We start from the raw sequence: 18,504 nt of genomic DNA on the forward strand, positions 1-18,504 counted from the left end.
TTGAGGGGGCCCCCCTGCAAACTTCATGGAGGGGGCCCCCCATTCTCCGTGCCAGTCTAGAGCTCTCAGGCCAGCAACCCGCCATACTGCAGGGGATGCGGGGCGATTGTTACGCCACTGTCACCAATACAGCTGTTATAAGTAACACTGGATGGTGGAGTTAAAGGTTGGGCTTAGTCTGCCAGCAGGCGATCAAAGGTGGTGGTCTATTCATTACAGGGTCCCTGCCATCAGTAGGCCGGGGACGTTTGCCCAATTTTAGGTGGGTTTCCTGATGCAGACTCCTGTCATGATATACATCGGGCCCACTCATTGTTCAGTTTTGAAAAAAGTGCATCCACTGCTCCTTCTCATTTCTGTTTTAAATCATTAGACAAAGCGACAATGCAGTATTTCACAAGCAGATGTAACTAAAAAGAGCACATTTTGATAATACATTTTTATTAGTAGACAATAGCAATTTTAAGAGGCATTGCATAGCTTCATACACACTGTGACCTCAATTCCATCACAGTCTCTCTCTCTCTCTCTCTCGCTCAGTCAGTCTCTCTCTCTCTCTCTCTCTCTCTCTCTCAGTCAGTCAGTCTCTCTCTTTCAGTTAGTCAGTCTCTCTCTCTCAGTCAGTCAGTCTATCTCTCTCTGTCATTCAGTCTCTCTCTGTCAGTCTCTCAGTCAGTCAGTCTCTCTCTGTCAGTCAGTCAGTCTCTCTCTCTCTGTCATTTAGTCTCTCTCACTCAGTCAGTCTCTGTCAGTCAGTCAGTCTGTCAGTCAGTCCGTCTCTCTCTCTCTGTCAGTCTGTCGGTCTCTCTCTCTCTCTCTCTCTCTGTCAGTCTCTCTATCTCTCTCTTTCTGTCAGTCTCTCTCAGTGAGTCAGTCTCTCTCTCAGTCAGTCTCTCTGTCGGTCAGTCTCTCTCTTAGTCTCTCTCTCTCAGTCAGTCAGTCTTCCAGACAGTCTCTCTCTCCCTCTGTCAGTCTCTCTCAGTTAGGCATTCTCTCTCTCGCAGTCAGCCAGTCTCTCTCAGTCAGTCTATCTCTCCCTTAGTCAGTGACTCTCTCTGTCAGTCTCTCTCTGTGTCAGTCAGTCTCTCTGTCAGTCATTCTCTCTCTATGAGTCTCTCTCAGTCAGTCTCTCTCTGTCAGTCAGTCTCTCTCTCTGTCAGTCAGTCTCTCTTTCTCTGTCAGTCTCTGTCTCTCTCTCTGTCAGTCTCTGTCAGACAATCTCTCTCTCAGTCAGTCTCTCTCTCGGCCAGTCTCTCTCTCTGTCAGTCTCTCTCTCTCTGCCAGTCTCTCTCTCAGCCAGTAAGTCTCCCAGTCTCTCTCTCTCTCTTAGTCTCTCTCTCTGTCAGCCAGTCTCGCTCTCTCCCAGTCAGTCTCTCTCTCTCCCAGTCAGTCAGTCTCTCTCAGTCAGTCATTCTCTCTCTACCTCAGTCAGTCTCTCTCTCTCTCCCTGTCAGTCCCCCTCTCAGTCAGTCTCCCTCTCTCTCTGTCAGTCTCTCTCAGTCAGTCAATCAGTCTATCTCTCTCAGTCAGTCAGTCTCTGCCTCTCTCTCTGTCTCTCTCTCTGTCAGTCAGTATCTCTCTACCTCAGTCAGTCAGTATCTCTCTTTTTCAGTCAGTCTCTCTCTCTGCCAGTCAGTCTCACTCTCAATCAGTCAATTCTAACAACTTTATTTCGATTCCAAGCAGGAGTCATAAAAGTATACATGCATAGTAAAGAAATGTTTAAAACAACATTCACAGTTAATATATACAATTAAAACAAGATATGTTAAAAAACATTAGTCCAATAGGAAGAGATTCATCACTGGGCTCATTTCATTGACAAGAAAATTTCCCCTTAACTAATATCCTATTCCATTTTTATATTTAATATCGGTTTCTAATCACAAGGGCCGATCTAATAAAATTCAGCACTGCATTACAAATGGGAGGGGTTGACAAAGATAACAAGTGCTCATAACACTCTCTATAACAACGGGATCCAAAGGAGACCAACACTGGTCTAATAAATCTGCTTCTGGGAACTTTATACAAAGCACAGAAAAGGATTAGATGCACAGTGGTCTGGGTAACTATATTATTTCAGGGACATGGCGGTAGGTTCTTACACCACCCACCTTGTTTTGGAAAGGCAAAAAGAAAATGTAAAATATTAAGACGAAAACGTGTTAAATAAAAACGCCATTGTGTGTGAATAATATAAGTTTGATAAAGTGGCCTTTGTAGTTTACCCCTTACATACATTGCATGCTTGCTACGAGTTAAAGTGCCCAAGGTTTTGCGAAAAGCAATTTTTGTCTTTGTTTTTGAATCCTTGCCTATTAACCCCGGGTAATCGAGAATATCACTTAAACCAATCTTATAAAAATTATCCTTTACATATTGAATCCAAGGTATCTCCCTAGGGCCTGATGTAGGTAAAAGGGATTTTCCGATTTCAAAATACCGAGGCGGTCCGAATCGGTATTCTGAAATAGGAAAACGAGATGTAGCAAAAAAAAATGCGAATGAATACCGATTCGGTCGGCATCGGTAATGAGAATCGGTACGTTCCGATTCGGCACGGACCGAATCGGGAAGTACCGAATCGGCTAACAACGAATCGGAAATTACCGATTCGGCTAACACCGAATCGGATAGTCCTGATTCGGCTAACACCGAATCGGAAATAGCCGATTCGGTAAAATCCGATTCGGCAATCATAGAATCGTAGCCATGAAAACACACCCATGGCGAAAAAGCCCATAGGAATGCATTGAAGAAACCGAATCGGTAAAATACGAATCGGATAATACCGATTCGGATTTTACCGATTCGGTAAAATCCGATTCGGTAAAAGCCGATTCGGCAAAAGCCGATTCAGCCAATGAGGTGGCTCCCCCTCCCCCACCCAAACAGGGAGTGGCAACCCTGGCAGGTGCAGCTAATTAAGAAGTTTCTGGAGAGCCAGCCTGAGCTCAACACTCACAGTTAGCAGCAGTGGGAGTAGGAGGTTGTGAACTGTAGTGAAGAACATGGCAGACCAGAGCGAGAGCCAGAAGTCCTCCCAGAAGAGGAAGCCGAAGTTCAGCACCACCGAGCTTCAGGTGTTGGTCGAGGAGGTGGTGAGGGTGCACCGCCAGCTGTTTGGAAAGCTGTCCCTCAATGTGCCAGACAGCACCAAGAGGAGGATCTGGGCCGAAATCCCCCAAAAGGTGAATGCTGTGGGTGTCACCCCCAGGTCCGTGGATGAACTCAAGAAGAGATTCTACGACATCCGCAGCCTCACAAAAAGAAAGATGGCAGAGATCCAGAGGCAGGCTGGAGTCACTGGAGGAGGCAGGAACCCGGCGCCACCCCTCACCGAGCTGGAGGAACTGGTCTCCAGCACCATTGAGAGGGAGAGTGTTAGTGGAATTGGGACCCTGGACAGCTCTGCGAGAGCTACAGCTACAGGTAAGAAGCATGCGCATCATGACACACCCTACCAGACACCTCCCCATTAGACACAATGCATAGGCAAAACCCAGCACAGTACTGTCACCAACATACAAGAGACAAGCATCATGGTACATGTAGTCAGCAGAAGTTAGCAAAATATGGCAGTGCAGAATCACAAGACAGGAAACAGTGTGACACAGTCTAAGGAGATGCAAGGACATGTGGAATGCTTTAATTGTACTGACTGTAATACATCGGCACTCAGTTTACAAATGCTTCTTTGTACCTAGGGGCACCATCAGGCGGACCAACATTGTCATCAGAGGCAGCAGCACCATCTGACACTGCACTCGCAGGGCCGAGCACCAGCCAGGCTGCCCAGGAGGAGGAGGAGGACGGAAACACCCTAGGGCTTGGTATGGAGGGAGACCTGGTGATAGACTTCGAAGCACTGCACTCCCCACAAATGCCCAGCACACCCCCCTTGCAGTTCTCCCCAGAGAACTCCCCTACAAGGGACACCATTCCACCTACACCAGCTCCTGCCACAACCATGGCTTTGCCACCAGTACTACCTGTCCTGGGAGCAGGGGCTCAGGGACCGGCCAGCACCACACCCCCACCAGTGGCACCCCAGCCCACTCAGCCGGCCGGCAGCAGCAGTGCCCGGCGCCGTGCCATCACCACCACTGCTGCACCAGCACGGGAGGGCAGTGTATTCCTGGGCCTCGAGGGAAAGATGGTGAAGATACAGAGGCAGCAGGCAAAATCCACGATGGCCTGCCAACGCCAGCTCCTGCAGCACAACCTGCAGATGGGAGAAATGGTAAAGGGATTTCAGGCCTTCGTGGAATCAAACAAGGAGGTGGCAGCAGGGTTAGGCAGGCTAACCACTGCCATAACCCAGTTGTGTAGCAGAATGGAGGAGCAGGAGCTGGTGCGCAGGCGGGATGCCCGGGTACAGAACCGCTGCATGAGCCGCCTTGCTGCGGCGACGGCACAACTGTGCCAGCGCAGCGCAAACATGGAATCTAGCCTGAGTCAGAATACGGCAGAGCTCACAAGGGGGATGGCCCGGATCACCACTGCTATGGATGCCATGATCATCTCGAACACAGCCTCAAATCCTGCCCTGGACCTGGGTGATGCTGGGGACAGCAGCCGCAGCAGCCCGGCCAGCGCTGCGTCTCAGCCACGTAGGAGCACCAGGCGCTCCGCAGATGCTGCTGGTCATTCAGAGGGGGCTGAGGGACACCCCAGTGGGTCTGGCAAGCGGGCAAAGAAATAGCCTTGCAAGGGCGGGTGAGGCAACCTGAACCTTGGACTTTTGTTTTATTTTCCTTTACACCATTATTTGTTGCACATCAGTGCAGTAACTGTGTTGCAACAGTATTAAAATTTGTTTTTCCCCAACCACCATTTGGCTGTCTTTGCATCTGTACTCACTCAGAAATAGTTCTCAGTAATCTCCTCACGTCTGTATCTGCCATCACTTGGCGTACACACCCCAGCTGGCTGTGTCAGTGGCACAGCTTCGTCGTCGTCATGGTCCTCGTAGTCAGACAACTCCACCTCAGTGCCCTTCTTCACCGCAAGGTTGTGTAACATTGCACATACAGCTATGATCTTGCAGCAGGTGATGGGGGTATACTGCCTTGCACCTCCACTCTTGTGCAGGCATCTGAATCTACTTTTCCAGATGCCAAAGGTCCGTTCGACAACATTCCTTGTGCGTATGTGGGCCCGGTTATACCTCCTTTGGCTGGGTGTGGAGGGGTTGAGGTAGGGGGTGAGTATGAATGAGCGGAGGGCATATGCACTGTCGCCTGGAAGAGAAAGGGGTTACATTACACACATGCATACATGTATTCCACCTAGCTACTATGTGTTATGGGGGTCTGATGATGTGTCTCACCTAGGAGGTATCCTTCACCAAATTCGCCAGCCATCAGCCGTGCATAGATGCCGCTCTGTTGGAAAATATAGGAGTCATGGGTACTCCCTGGAAATTTTGCTACCAGGTCTGTGATGGTGCACTTTGCATTGCAGATCACCTGCACGTTGATGGTGTGTGTAGACTTCCGATTGCGGTATATGTATTCGGTGTCCGCTGGTGGGCAAATCGGAATGTGCGTGCCATCTATGCAACCAATGATTTGGGGAAATTGTGCCATCTGGTAGAAGTCAGCTTTAGTTTGTAGCAGTTCTGCGTGGGTTGCAGGGAAAGAGATGTATTGGTCCATCCTGTGTATCATGGCGTCAAGGAATGTGTGGAAGAACCTTGACAGGCTGCTCTGGCTCACCCCTCCTGCTGCTGCAACTCCACTTTGATAGCTGCCAGACGCTAGCAGGTGTAGGCTGCATAGCACCTGGATGTGCGCAGGGATGGCGTGTGCCCTTGGGGTGTGGTGGTCCAAGAATGGTTTGAGATCCCTGATGAGCTCAAGTATGGTGTCAGAGTCCAGCCTGTATCTCTGTAGTATCTCTGCCTCTGTGAGCATGAACAGGGTTATCCTCTGTCTGTAGACCTGTTCATTTCTTAGCCATTCCCTCTGTCCTTCCTGCTGTAGCCGCCTCGCAATGACATAAAAAGCTGCCATCCTGCAAGTTGCAATGCATTTTGGGACTGTTTATATGGGTTGGAGTTGGTTACCACCTGATTGGAATCCATGGTAAATACCGAGTGAATTCTACCGATTTTGAGCCGATTTCGGTGTTTCTGTGCCTCCCTACATCTCCCCATCTGTCGGAATCGGGGAATTTCCCGATCGGCGATTCATACGAATCGGTATGTTTTCCGATTCGGCTCATGTCCGATTCGGTCTATCTACCGATTCGGTGTCACTACCGAATCGGTACATGGACCGATTCGGTAATTTTCCGATTCGGTGTCACTACCGAATCGGTACATGGACCGATTCGGTAATTTTCCGATTCGGTGTCACTACCGAATCGGTACATGGACCGATTCGGTAATTTTCCGATTCGGTGTCACTACCGATTCGGTACATGGACCGATTCGGTGTTTGCATCCGATTCGGTGTTTTACCGATTCGTTACATATCCGATTTTCGGTATGTACGTATCGGATTCTTTCCCATTCGGTACTCATTCCGATTCGGATTTCACTCCGATTATTTGTTTTTTTTGTTCCCTACATCTCGATGGCTGTTTACCGATCGGTAAGGGCCAAAAATCGGTATTTTCGGCCGTTACCGATCGGTAACGGCCTACCTACATCGGGCCCCTAGTGTGGTCCAACTTGAGGCAATCCTGTAAGATTTCATGGGTCAATTTTAATTCTTCAGATTGCCAAACTTTAATCCATAGCACTAAGGGGGCCAGATGTATAATATCACTAAGAAACTCCATGCCCACCTCCGCATGGCAAAAGGCGTTTGAAGTGCCTGTCGAAACTGCTAGGAGACGTTTAATAAATTTATTTTCCTGCAGCTGCAGTGTTTCACAATTATGTGTGCCCCACACGCCAGCACCATAAGTTGCTACCGAGACACATTTGGTGTTATATAAAGCTAAAAATTTGGGTATTAATTTTTGACCTAATTTACTCGCAAAGCGGAAAAGGCCCTCCACTATATTTGATACTTTTTGGGCCCGCAATGCAGTTAATGGTTCCCAATTCATTTTTTTGGTAAAAAGGTTTCCCAAATAATTAAAATTGTCCACTTTCAGTATGATGCAGACCTTAACCCGATAGGTACGTGTTTTTGCATTTTTAGGACCGCAGGTCATGGCGAAGGATTTAGTGAAATTAACTTTTAAATCCAAGTCCCCCATAAATAAATCAAAAGCATCCAGACAAAGCTGCATGCCATTTGCAGTAAGAGTCATTAAAGCCGTATCATCCGCATATGACAGCATAGGGATCCTTCTATCATTTGCCTTTGGAAAATCAGCCCCACAGTGCAACAAAAAAATTTCTAGGCCATTCGTGTAAACTAAAAACAAAAAGGGAGCTAAAATACATCCTTGCCAGACACCCTCAGTGGACGGGATAGGATTGGTTTTTTTCTCCCCCAGGGCCATAACGCACACTTACTGTAGTTGCAGCATGTAGTCTGCGGAGCAGGGATACCAGTTGCTCCTCAAACCCCATCGACCCCATCATATGCCACAGCTTGTCCCTGCATACGGTGTCAAAGGCACTGGATAAGTCCATGAATGCCACATGGATGGAACTGTGTTTGGCACCCATGTACTTACCCATAATTAGTGCTAAATTCAGGCACTGCTCGATGGTTCCCCTACCCCGTCTAAAACCATATTGGGAGTCAACAATGATACCAACTGAGTCTGCCCAAGTTTCCAGACGCGCCAAAATAATTCTGCCCATTGATTTACAGGTTGCATCAATTAGAGATATCGGCCTATAACAGCACGGATCTGATTTTTTACCCTTCTTAAAGATTGGTACCACTACTGCATCTTTCCAGGATCTAGGAATAACCCCCCCAACAATAGCTCTAAAGATACCCAAACATCCATATTGCATTTAAAGAAATCTAGCGGTACCGCATCAGGGCCAGGCGCTTTTAAGGCAGAACCCCTTGTCAGAGCCATCTTTACCTCAGAGAGAGTAAGAGACGCTCCTGACGCTTTCGCTGATTCACTGTCAAAATCCTCTATTCCCTGTAAGGCTCCTAACGGCACATCTTTAGGATTAAAAATTTTACTGTAATGGGCAACCCATTCATCTTCTGATATTTGCACCTGCATTAACTCCCTATCCTCGATTTTTAAAAATGGTTGATTTATTACTTTCCAAAACAGGGTATTATCCCTCATGTCTACTGCTTTCTCCAAGTCTTCCCAAGCCTTTGATTTTAACTCCTTTTTTCGTCTATTTAGTGCTACATTGTACCTTTTCCTGGCCACTCTAACCAAGTCTCTGTCAAGTGGTACTTTTCGTAAGGCTTTTGCTAGGCTGGTTTGGGAAGCCGAACATTCTACATCAAACCATTTAAAACCCTTCCGTTTGCTTTTACTTGCCTTCTTCACCAGGTGAGTAGCTACATTACCCAGGAGAGTTTCAAAATTTTTAATAATACAGTCAGTGTCAATCTTGGGGTTCAAGCACAGTTCTATCACTCCGATGTTTTCCTAAAAATATCCGACTCTAGTTTATCCACATTTACTTTATCCCATCTTAGCGTGACCCCCTGATTTTTGGTATATTGTATTTGATGATCAATATGATCGCAATGCCGATTTTTTCTGGGGGCAGGGACAAAGCTCACAATTAAGGGATTATGGTCACTAGCCGGGTTTGCCTCAACCTTAAAATCAGTCACCAAATCTACATAGCCCATAGATACAATAATAAAATCAATTGTACTAACTCGATCCCCTAGCCCCTGAAATGTTGGAATACATGTTTTAGTTGAAAAACTGGGCATGTCCGGAATACATAGGTCATTATTAAGATTAATACTATTTAAAGCATTCCCTTGACTTGAGTGAGTAAAGTGGGCCACAGGCTGGTCACTGTGATCAAACAACCCACATACATTTGATCCACTGAACTTGCAGAGGGTACAATTAAAGTCACCCAACCAAATAATAAAAAGTGGGAAAACTGTATTTGTTAATTTAACAATCTCCTCCTGTAACATTTCCATAACAGACGTTTCATGGTGATTAAACACATTATAATACCAATTTATCAGAAGGACAGGGGGAGCGAATAGACCACTAACCATAAGCAATTGATACCAGGTGGATTCGGCTAATTGTTTCACCTGTATTTGGTTCATTTTTACGGAGATGGCAGAAAGGAGTCCCCCTTTAGCCCTCCCTGACTGCGAGGGTTCTGCCTTAACATTCCATGATTGGAAACCGTCAAAACTTACTATACCGGTGGACCACGTTTCCTGTAGACATACCAAATCAAAAGATTCAATAAATTTCAACCATACAGGGTCTTGTAATCTCCGTGATAAACCCGCTATATTCCAGGAAATCAAACAAACATTTTCATTTTCCACCCGTTTGTACCCATTCCCTGGTATAGACGTTTTCCCCAATGGGATTAGTTTGCCCTCCCTCAAAAGCACAGGACTGGCATCCTTGACACTCTCAATCAGTCTCTCTCTCTCTGTTAGTCAGTCAGTCACTCTCTTAGTCAGCCAGTCTCGCTCTCTCTCTCTGTCAGTTTCTCAGCCAGTCAGTCTCTCAGTCAGTCAGTATTCAGTCTCTGAGTCAGTCAGTCAGTCTCTACTCTCTCTCCACTCTCTCTCTCTCTCTCTCCATTCTCTCTCTCAACTCTGTCCACTCCATCTCCACTGTCTCTCCACTCTCTCTCCACTGTCTCTCTCCCACTTTCTCTCTCTCTACTGTCTCTCCACTCTATCTCCACTGTCTCCCTTCACTGTCTCCCTTCACTCTCTCTACTCTCTCTCCACTCTCTCTCCACTCTCTCCCAACTCTCTCTCCACTCTCTCTCCACTCTCTCCACCCTCTCTCCCTTCACACTCTCTCTCTACTTTCTCTCCACTCTCTCTTTCTCTCTGCGCTCTCTCTCCACCCTCTCACTCTCTCTCTCCACTCTCTCACTCCACTCTCTCACTCTCTCTCACTCTCTCACTCTCTCACTCTCTCTCACACTCTCACACTCTCTGTCTCACTCTCACTCCACCCTCTCTCCACTCTCTCTCCACTCTCTCTCCTTTCTCTCTTCACTCTCTCTTCTCTCTCTCTCTCTCTTCTCTCTCTCTCCACTGTCTCCTCCACTGTCTCCTCCACTGTCTCCCTCCACTGCCTCTCCACTCTCTCTCTCCTCTCTCTCCTCTCTCTCTCTCCACTCTCTCTCTTTCCTCTCTCTCTCCACTCTCTCTCTCCACTCTCTCTCTTGTCTCTCTCTCTCTCTCTCTCCACTCTCTCTCTCCACTCTCTCTCTCCACTCTCTCCCTCCACTGTCTCTCTCTCCACTTCTCTCTCTCTCTCCACTGTCTAGCTCCACTCTCTCTCCACTCTCTCTCTCCACTCTCTCTCTCCACTCTCTCTCTCTCCACTTTCTCTCTCTCTCTCCACTCTCTATCCACTGCCTAGCTCCACTTTCTCTCCACTCTCTCTCTCTACTCTCTCTCCACTCTCTCTTTCTCCACTCTCTCTCCACTCTCTCTCCACTCTCTCTCCCTCTCTCCCTCCACTCTCTCTCCCTCCACTCTCTCTCTCTACTCTCTCTTTACTCTCTCTCTACTCTCTCTCCACTGTCTTTCTCTCCACTCTCTCTCCACTCTCTCTCCACTGTCTCCCTCCACTCTCTCTCTCTCCACTCTCTTGCTCACTCTCTCCACTGTCTCCATGCTCTCTCCACTCTCTCTCTCTCTCTCCACTGTCTAGCTCCACTCTCTCTCCACTCTCTCTCTCTACTCTCTCCACTCTCTCTCTCTCTACTCTCTCTCCACGCTCTCTCGCCACTCTCTCTCTCTCCACCACCTCTCCCTCCACTCTCTCCATTCTCTCTCTCTCCACTCTCTCTCCACTCTCTCTCTCCACTGTCTTTCTCTCCACTCTCTCTACTCTCTCTCCTCTCTCTCTCCACTGTATCTCTCTATTTACTCTCTCACTACTCTCTCTCTCCACTCTCTCTCTCTACTCTCTCTCCACTGCCTCACTCCACTCTCTCTCCACTCTGTCTCCACTCTCTCTCTCCACCCTCACTCTCCACCCTCACTCTCTCTCCACTGTCTCTCTCTTGCACCCTTCTCCCCTCTGCCTTGCACCCTTCTCCCCTCTGCCTTGCACCCTTCTCCCCTCTGCCTTGCACCCTTCTCCTCTCTGCCTTGCATCCGTCTCATCTCTGCCTTGCACCCTTCTCCTCTCTGCCTTGCAACCTTCTCCTTCTCTGCCTTGCAGCCTTCTCTACCGTGCACCCTTCTCCTCTCTGCCTTGCACCCTTCTCCCCTCCCCGTGGCACCCTTCTCCTCTCCACCTTGCACCCTTCTCCCCTCCGCCTTGCACCCTTCTCCCCCTCCCCGTTGCACCATTCTCCCCTCTTCCTTGCACCCTTCTCCTCTCCACCTTGCACCCTTCTCCTCTCTTCCTTGCGCCCTTCTACCCTCTGCCTTGCACCCTTCTCCTCTCTGCCTTGCACCCTTCTCCCCTCCGCCTTGCACCCTTCTCCCCTCCGCCTTGCATCCTTCTCCTCTCTGCCTTGCATCCTACTCCCCTCTGCCTTGCACCTTTCTCCTCTCTGCCTTGCACCCTACTCCTCTCTGCCTTGCAACCTTCTACCCTCTGCCTTGCAACCTTCTCCCTCTCTGCCTTGCACCCTTCTCAACTGTGCACCCTTCTCCTCTCTGCCTTGCACCCTTCTCCTCCCTGCCTTGCACCCTTCTCCCCTCTGCCTTGCACCCTTCTCCTCTCTACCTTGCACCCTTCTCCCCTCCGCCTTGCACCCTTCTCCCTTCTGCCCTGCACCCTTCTCCTCTCTGCCTTGCATCCTACTCCCCTCTGCCTTGCACCTTTCTCCTCTCTGCCTTGCACCCTTCTCCTCTCTGCCTTGCAACCTTCTACCCTCTGCCTTGCAACCTTCTCCCTCTCTGCCTTGCACCCTTCTCTACCGTGCACCCTTCTCCTCTCTGCCTTGCACCCTTCTCCCCTCTGCCTTGAACCCTTCTCCCCTCTGCCTTGCACCCTTCTCCTCTCTGCCGTGCACCCTTCTCCCCTCTGCCCTGCACCCTTCTCCTCTCTGCAGTGCACCCTTCTCCCCTCTGCCTTGAACCCTTCTCCTCTCTGCCGTGCACCCTTCTCCTCTCTGCCTTGCACCCTTCTCCCCTCTGCCTTGGACCCTTCTCCCCTCTGCCTTGCACCCTTCTCCTCTCTGCCGTGCACCCTTCTCCCCTCTGCCTTGCACCCTTCTCCTCTCTGCCGTGCACCCTTCTCCCCTCTGCCTGAGGTAATTTGAATTTTATGGTCAAGAAATGTCCCCTACCGTGTACCCCACCGTCTCCATGTACGTGCTTCAAGTACATGTAATTTCCCTCCATGACCATTTATGAAGACGCAAATGTATTTGCGTCCAACGTTAACCTGTCCTCTTTCAGATCCACCATGAATGGATCGATAATTCAGTTCCTAAGTATGCCTTGCCAACGTCTTTACATGGTGCACTTTCACGTTTTCCTGGCTCTGTTGAGCTAGGCCCTGATTTCTGCCATCGAATCCTTTCTGCTCTCTGCCTCCTGAAAGCTGCAGCCTGGATCTGCATCCCTGACCTTTACCTTACTCCCTGCGTGGCGAGCGGTGCCCGGCTCGGCCTGCTTGCCTGCCAAAGACAGTATTTTGCCTTCAAGTTATCTGCTCCGCTCCTCGAAAATACATTCCTGTCTAGTGACATAGGTAAACATATCCTCAGCTGCAGAGCAAAGGGCCCGGCCTTTCTGTCTCCTTACAAGTAATTCATTGCTTCCGTTACCATGGTAGGCCCATGGCCCCTCGCATTACACGTAGACACGTAGTCACATATGCACGCACTAGCAGTCAGTATAGAATAGCCTCTGCCCGAGAGACCTTTCCTTCTAGATAATACAGTTCTTCAAACACAAGATATCAGATATGATTGGGTTTAGGTTGTTCTGACATCCCAGACTTCTGTCTCCCCTTGTAATGCTAAATGTCAAGTCCCCTGCACTCTCCAGTTCCACGTCAATCACATGTCATGTTGCCTGCGTGCGCATCCCAGCCATATATTTCTGCTGATACTGCAGGATTCCTCTATGAATCCACCCACCTGTGACACTTTCATGTGACGTTTCTAAGCACACACCTCTATGTACGCCCTCGTGCACGCCTTCTGTTACAGCACATGTGTTCTTATCTCGTTTCTTTCAGCTGTTACGCCTTCTGTATCCATCACCATTGTATGCATTTACTATATATATTGTGCACTGTTAATAAAGCATTGTCTATCCCTTCCTGAACCTTCGTGGTGATGGAACATGATACCATGGTTCGAACCATTCCATTACATGGAATAAAACCCTTATAACTCAGACTCCACGGACTCGGCCTCTCATTTTGATTGAGCTATTTTATTGAACTTATACCGCATAGAAATTAAGTATTCGGTAAATATTTATTTACCACATAATTTGGCGCCCGAATAGGATCCCCTCCCCCACCCCACGCGCCGGCGATGCGTCGCAGGCCTTGCCCCCTGCCACAGCCGTGACGGACAACTACGCGTACCCGCAGGTTTTCCTGTATCTCCCTCAGGCCTACGGAGGTGACGGAGACTGCGATCGACATCCAGACGAGGCGGTGAGGAGTGCGGAGGATCCCGACCAGAGCCCAGCCGAGAGAGCAAGGTCCGAGGTGTCTAGAGGCCCACCAGTTCCGAAGTACCTACGTCACGAGTCGAGTCCAGTCCAGTCCGGTCCAGTCCAGTGTCGAGTTCCGAGGCCTTCCGTTCCGTGCTTCCCGGTGAGTACCGTTGCTGGGGACGCATCTAGACGGGTGCATTAATTTGTGTCCAGTCAAGACGGGTTTGGGTACACAGACCCGGTCTGCACTGTTTTAGCAGTGTATCTGTGCTGTTTAGCAGTACATCAAGTTGGTATAGAATTTCGTTCATGTTCAGTATTTGTTCAAAATGTTTAAATGTGTTTTAATGTCGTGGTATGAGTGATTGTTTGATCTTCATTACTGTGTTTAGTATATATATTGTGTTCGAGTTCGAGTAAGCATCAAGGATCGAGTTTCAGAATGCCACTGTTCACTAAACTACGTCAGATAGGAACCAGAAAAGGGATATTAGAAGAAGCGATTCCTGTCCCACCTAGGGACACTCCAGGACATTTTATGTATCATAAACATGGCTTAGATGCCATACTGTATCTAGACTTATGGGTTGATTATACTAAGAACTTAGACGAGAAATATAGATGGCCTGTTTCAGGAACATGGGATGCCGAGTGCATCATGAGAATAGAAGAAGCGCTCTGGAAAAAGAAAGCCAGACAGTCACAGAAAGATGCCATAGAATTGTGGCGCAAAGAATCCCATAGACGCACAGAGAAAGAATTCAGAAAAGCAGAGAAACATAGAGAAGATTCAGAAAAAGACCGAGAAAAAGAATTAATAGCAGAAGCTGAACGTGTTAAAGCCGAACAATTAGACCGACAACGAAATACCCTTATGAATGGCATGTATCCTCTTCTGGCCGAGGGCCTACTTAAGGCCACCCCGGAAGTGCCAAGTAATTTACCGCCACCATTAGTTCCGATTAAAGTAGGCCATAAGAAAACTGCAGCAGATATTTTTCTTTCTTCCTATTTAGATGATGTAGCTCCAGCATATACTAACGTACCCGTACCACCCGTTAATAATGCACCTCTGCCCGCTCCGGCTGATCAACCTGCTGTTCATGTTACGACACCCCCCCATGCCCATGTCACGCTTCCCCCTACTGTTCCCCCTGCAACTGTTCCTGGCGTTGGGCCTGGGAATCCTTTTCCCCGGGGCCCATCTACTGTACATACTTTACCAGCTACGATGGCTGACGGTCAAGCTGACGGTCACGCTTCAGGTGGTGCAGCAGGAGGTCACTTTCGGACCCCGCCACCAGTACAGCGATTAACAGTAAGAGAATTAGCAATGCAACGCACTCCGATACCAGCAACAACTGAAAAACTTAAAGAGTATCTCACAGACTGTAGATATGATCCAGTACCAGGTAAAGACGGTCGCATGATGCTAGCATCGCTACGTATACGACGAGCTTCAGACTATTTAGTGTTATTGCCAGAAATGACGAACCATCTAGATAAAATATATCACTTTATACAAACGGGAGAGGGTCCTGAATGTATTTCCGAGGCCATGGCATATCAGAAAGTAGACACTCAAGGTTTGATATTACGATTCCTCATAAACTGTTTTATAAGAGAACGAGATCGGCCTGGTGTAAACAAAGAAGAGATGGATATACTAACTACATAGGGTCAGAATATAGCAGACGGAAAACATGATAAACAGAAGTGCATAGAGGCCATGTACAGAAAGATCCGTAAAGACATAGTAATATTTCATGAAAGAGAGAAAGCTACAAGGGAAGCAGATACAGACAAGAATGAATCCTCAGAGGATGAACCGGAGAATACAGGAATAATAGCATATGTAGGTAAGGGAAGACCCCTTAACAAAACAATACGTCCAGAAAGTAAGAGACTTTTTCTCTCTGCTATCTCAAATCCGAGCACTCCTGAACATCTATTCCAGGCTACCGATAAAGTACTTCAAGAACGAATGGGGTACCATGTACTCAGTTCTATGGATGAACAAGAACTAGCCCGGTCAGCAGTACAATGGGCTGACAATTCCAATATATATAGTGATGATGCAGTAGCGCAAACTTTTTTGAACCTTTCCCCAGATGAACAGCGATTAGCTGGTATGTACATGATTCAACATCTCATTTCGTTGTACAAAAGTCAACATTCTGATCCAGGTCCCCTACCTGATGTATTAGTAGAGTTACTCACGAATAAATGGAGAGGCCTAGGTACCGATTTAATTAAAGTAATTTTAGAACATCGACACAGATATAGCGCCTTCCTGAATCCACAGTTTGTTTCAGCTCCACCCCCAGAAAGGAAAATGTTTTACATAGACAGACAGAATCCTTTGCGAGAAGTTCATCCAATCCGGAAACCGGATAACACACTAGAACGCGTGTTTGTATACACGCCCATAACTAAAATGGAATTACTGGAAATGAAGAAAATAGTGCCTAGTCATGATAAAGATCCAGCAGGATTTCACCGTGAAATAAAAGACATGCTTCTCAGGGGAGATTACACGTATTCCGATATTATGAAAATACTGAAGGTACTATTGCCTGCTGGAATCTACGAGAAACTCAAAGAGAAAGAGTGGGAGGTGGGAGATAAAAAGATTAATTGGACAGAATTAGAAGACGAGGATAAAGGTCGAACCCCAGGTTTAGGTCTTGGGGAGAAAACTAAAGCATTACCAGGATTATTAGTACAGGTTTTGCCAAGATTATTGACAACTAAAAAGGAAGACTGGGACGCTATCTCAGCCTGTAAACAGAAACAAGACGAAGACACTAGTGATTTTTATTCTAGATTTGAGAAATGTTTTACTATTAATAGTGGCATGAAAACAAGTAGCGAGTCTTACCCGCATCTTTTTGTAACCAAATTAGTTGAGAATTCCTTACCCCAGGTTAAGAACCGTGTATTAAAAGTCGAGAGCACATGGCAAGCAAATACGCCTTCCCAGATGTTACAAATGTTACAGTACCACCAGAACAGAATCAGGGAGGAACATGATCACGAACAGAGACGTATGAAGGACACGAAAATGAAAATGCTCGTTGCTCAGTCAGTTCCAGCTGACGGTCAGAAAAGGGGTATGACACAGTCCAATAATTCAGCGGTTCCAGTTAAAGGGACATGCAACTATTGTAAACAGCCAGGTCACTATGTAAATGATTGTACAGTTCTGAAACATAATATAGCAACAGGTAAAACTAAAGAGAGACCACGTCCTCCTAGACAGGATCAGGTTCAACATCAGGTCCAGCAACACAATCCACAGAATGTACAGCCTATGCGTGTTCCACAACAGACAGTACAGACCGTAGCGGTACCACAGCCACAACCGATTGCCGCGACACAACATGTCACACAGCAGATGTACCAGTATGCACAATCCGACTACCCCGATTACCAGCAATATACATGAAACAGCCTAGAGAGGGAGGTTGGCTTGCCTCTTATTGAGATTCCTGTAGATCAAGAGGGTCCATATGTACATAGTCAAGTATTAGTACATACTAGACACTACTAGACACAAGAGAGAACTCCCGATTGTCGACTATACTGAAACCGCATGGGAGCAATACACAGACTTCAATAAAGGTTTCTTTCCCTATTTTGGCACTGTCTCAAATAGTAAACTGATACGCAGATTAACCAGAACCCTTGAAGCAGTAGTGAATGAAACTACTTCCGCCCTAGGCAACTTAACAGAGGAACAGTCTGCTATGAGACTTGTTGTTCTTCAGAATCGTCTTGTCCTTGACGTCATCCTGGCCGATAGGGGCGGAGCTTGTAGAGTCATCGGATCGAGTTGTTGTATTTTCATTCCAGAAAACGCACCGTCAGTATATAAAGCCATTACCCGTCTCCATAAGATAGCTAATCAGATACATCAAGATCCAGGCATCTGGACTTGGTCCGGCTGGCTCTGGAGTACAATATCAGCATGGGAATGGAAAATCCTGTCATTCCTAGGAGTCATACTACTGATAGTGTTCAGTTGCTGTCTCTGCTTACAATGTGGGCCGGCGATTTGCGGCTTGTGCGCCACATCATGTATTCCCCGTCTAAATTCACGTTCTAAATCCCGCCTGAAAAAGGATGAGCAAATGATGTTATATGAACAGATAGATGGACTAATGAAGATCGATATATCATGAAGGGTCCGTAGGGGACAAGGAGGGAATGAGGTAATTTGAATTTTATGGTCAAGAAATGTCCCCTACCGTGTACCCCACCGTCTCCATGTACGTGCTTCAAGTACATGTAATTTCCCTCCATGACCAGATATGAAGACGCAAATGTATTTGCGCCCAACGTTAACCTGTCCTTAAACTTAAAGAGTATCTCACAGACTGTAAATATGATCCAGTACCAGGTAAAGACGGTCGCATGATGCTAGCATCGCTACGTATACGACGAGCTTCAGACTATTTAGTGTTATTGCCAGAAATGACGAACCATCTAGATAAAATATATCACTTTATACAAACGGGAGAGGGTCCTGAATGTATTTCCGAGGCCATGGCATATCAGAAAGTAGACACTCAAGGTTTGATATTACGATTCCTCATAAACTGTTTTATAAGAGAACAAGATCGGCCTGGTGTAAACAAAGAAGAGATGGATATACTAATTACATGGGGTCAGAATATAGCAGACGGAAAACATGATAAACAGAAGTGCATAGAGGCCATGTACAGAAAGATCCGTAAAGACATAGTAATATTTCATGAAAGAAGGAAAGCTACAAGGGAAGCAGATACAGACAAGA

Source organism: Lissotriton vulgaris, chromosome 5 (genome assembly GCF_964263255.1).
Source record: "Lissotriton vulgaris chromosome 5, aLisVul1.2, whole genome shotgun sequence".
NCBI classification, from domain to species: Eukaryota; Metazoa; Chordata; class Amphibia; order Caudata; family Salamandridae; genus Lissotriton; species Lissotriton vulgaris.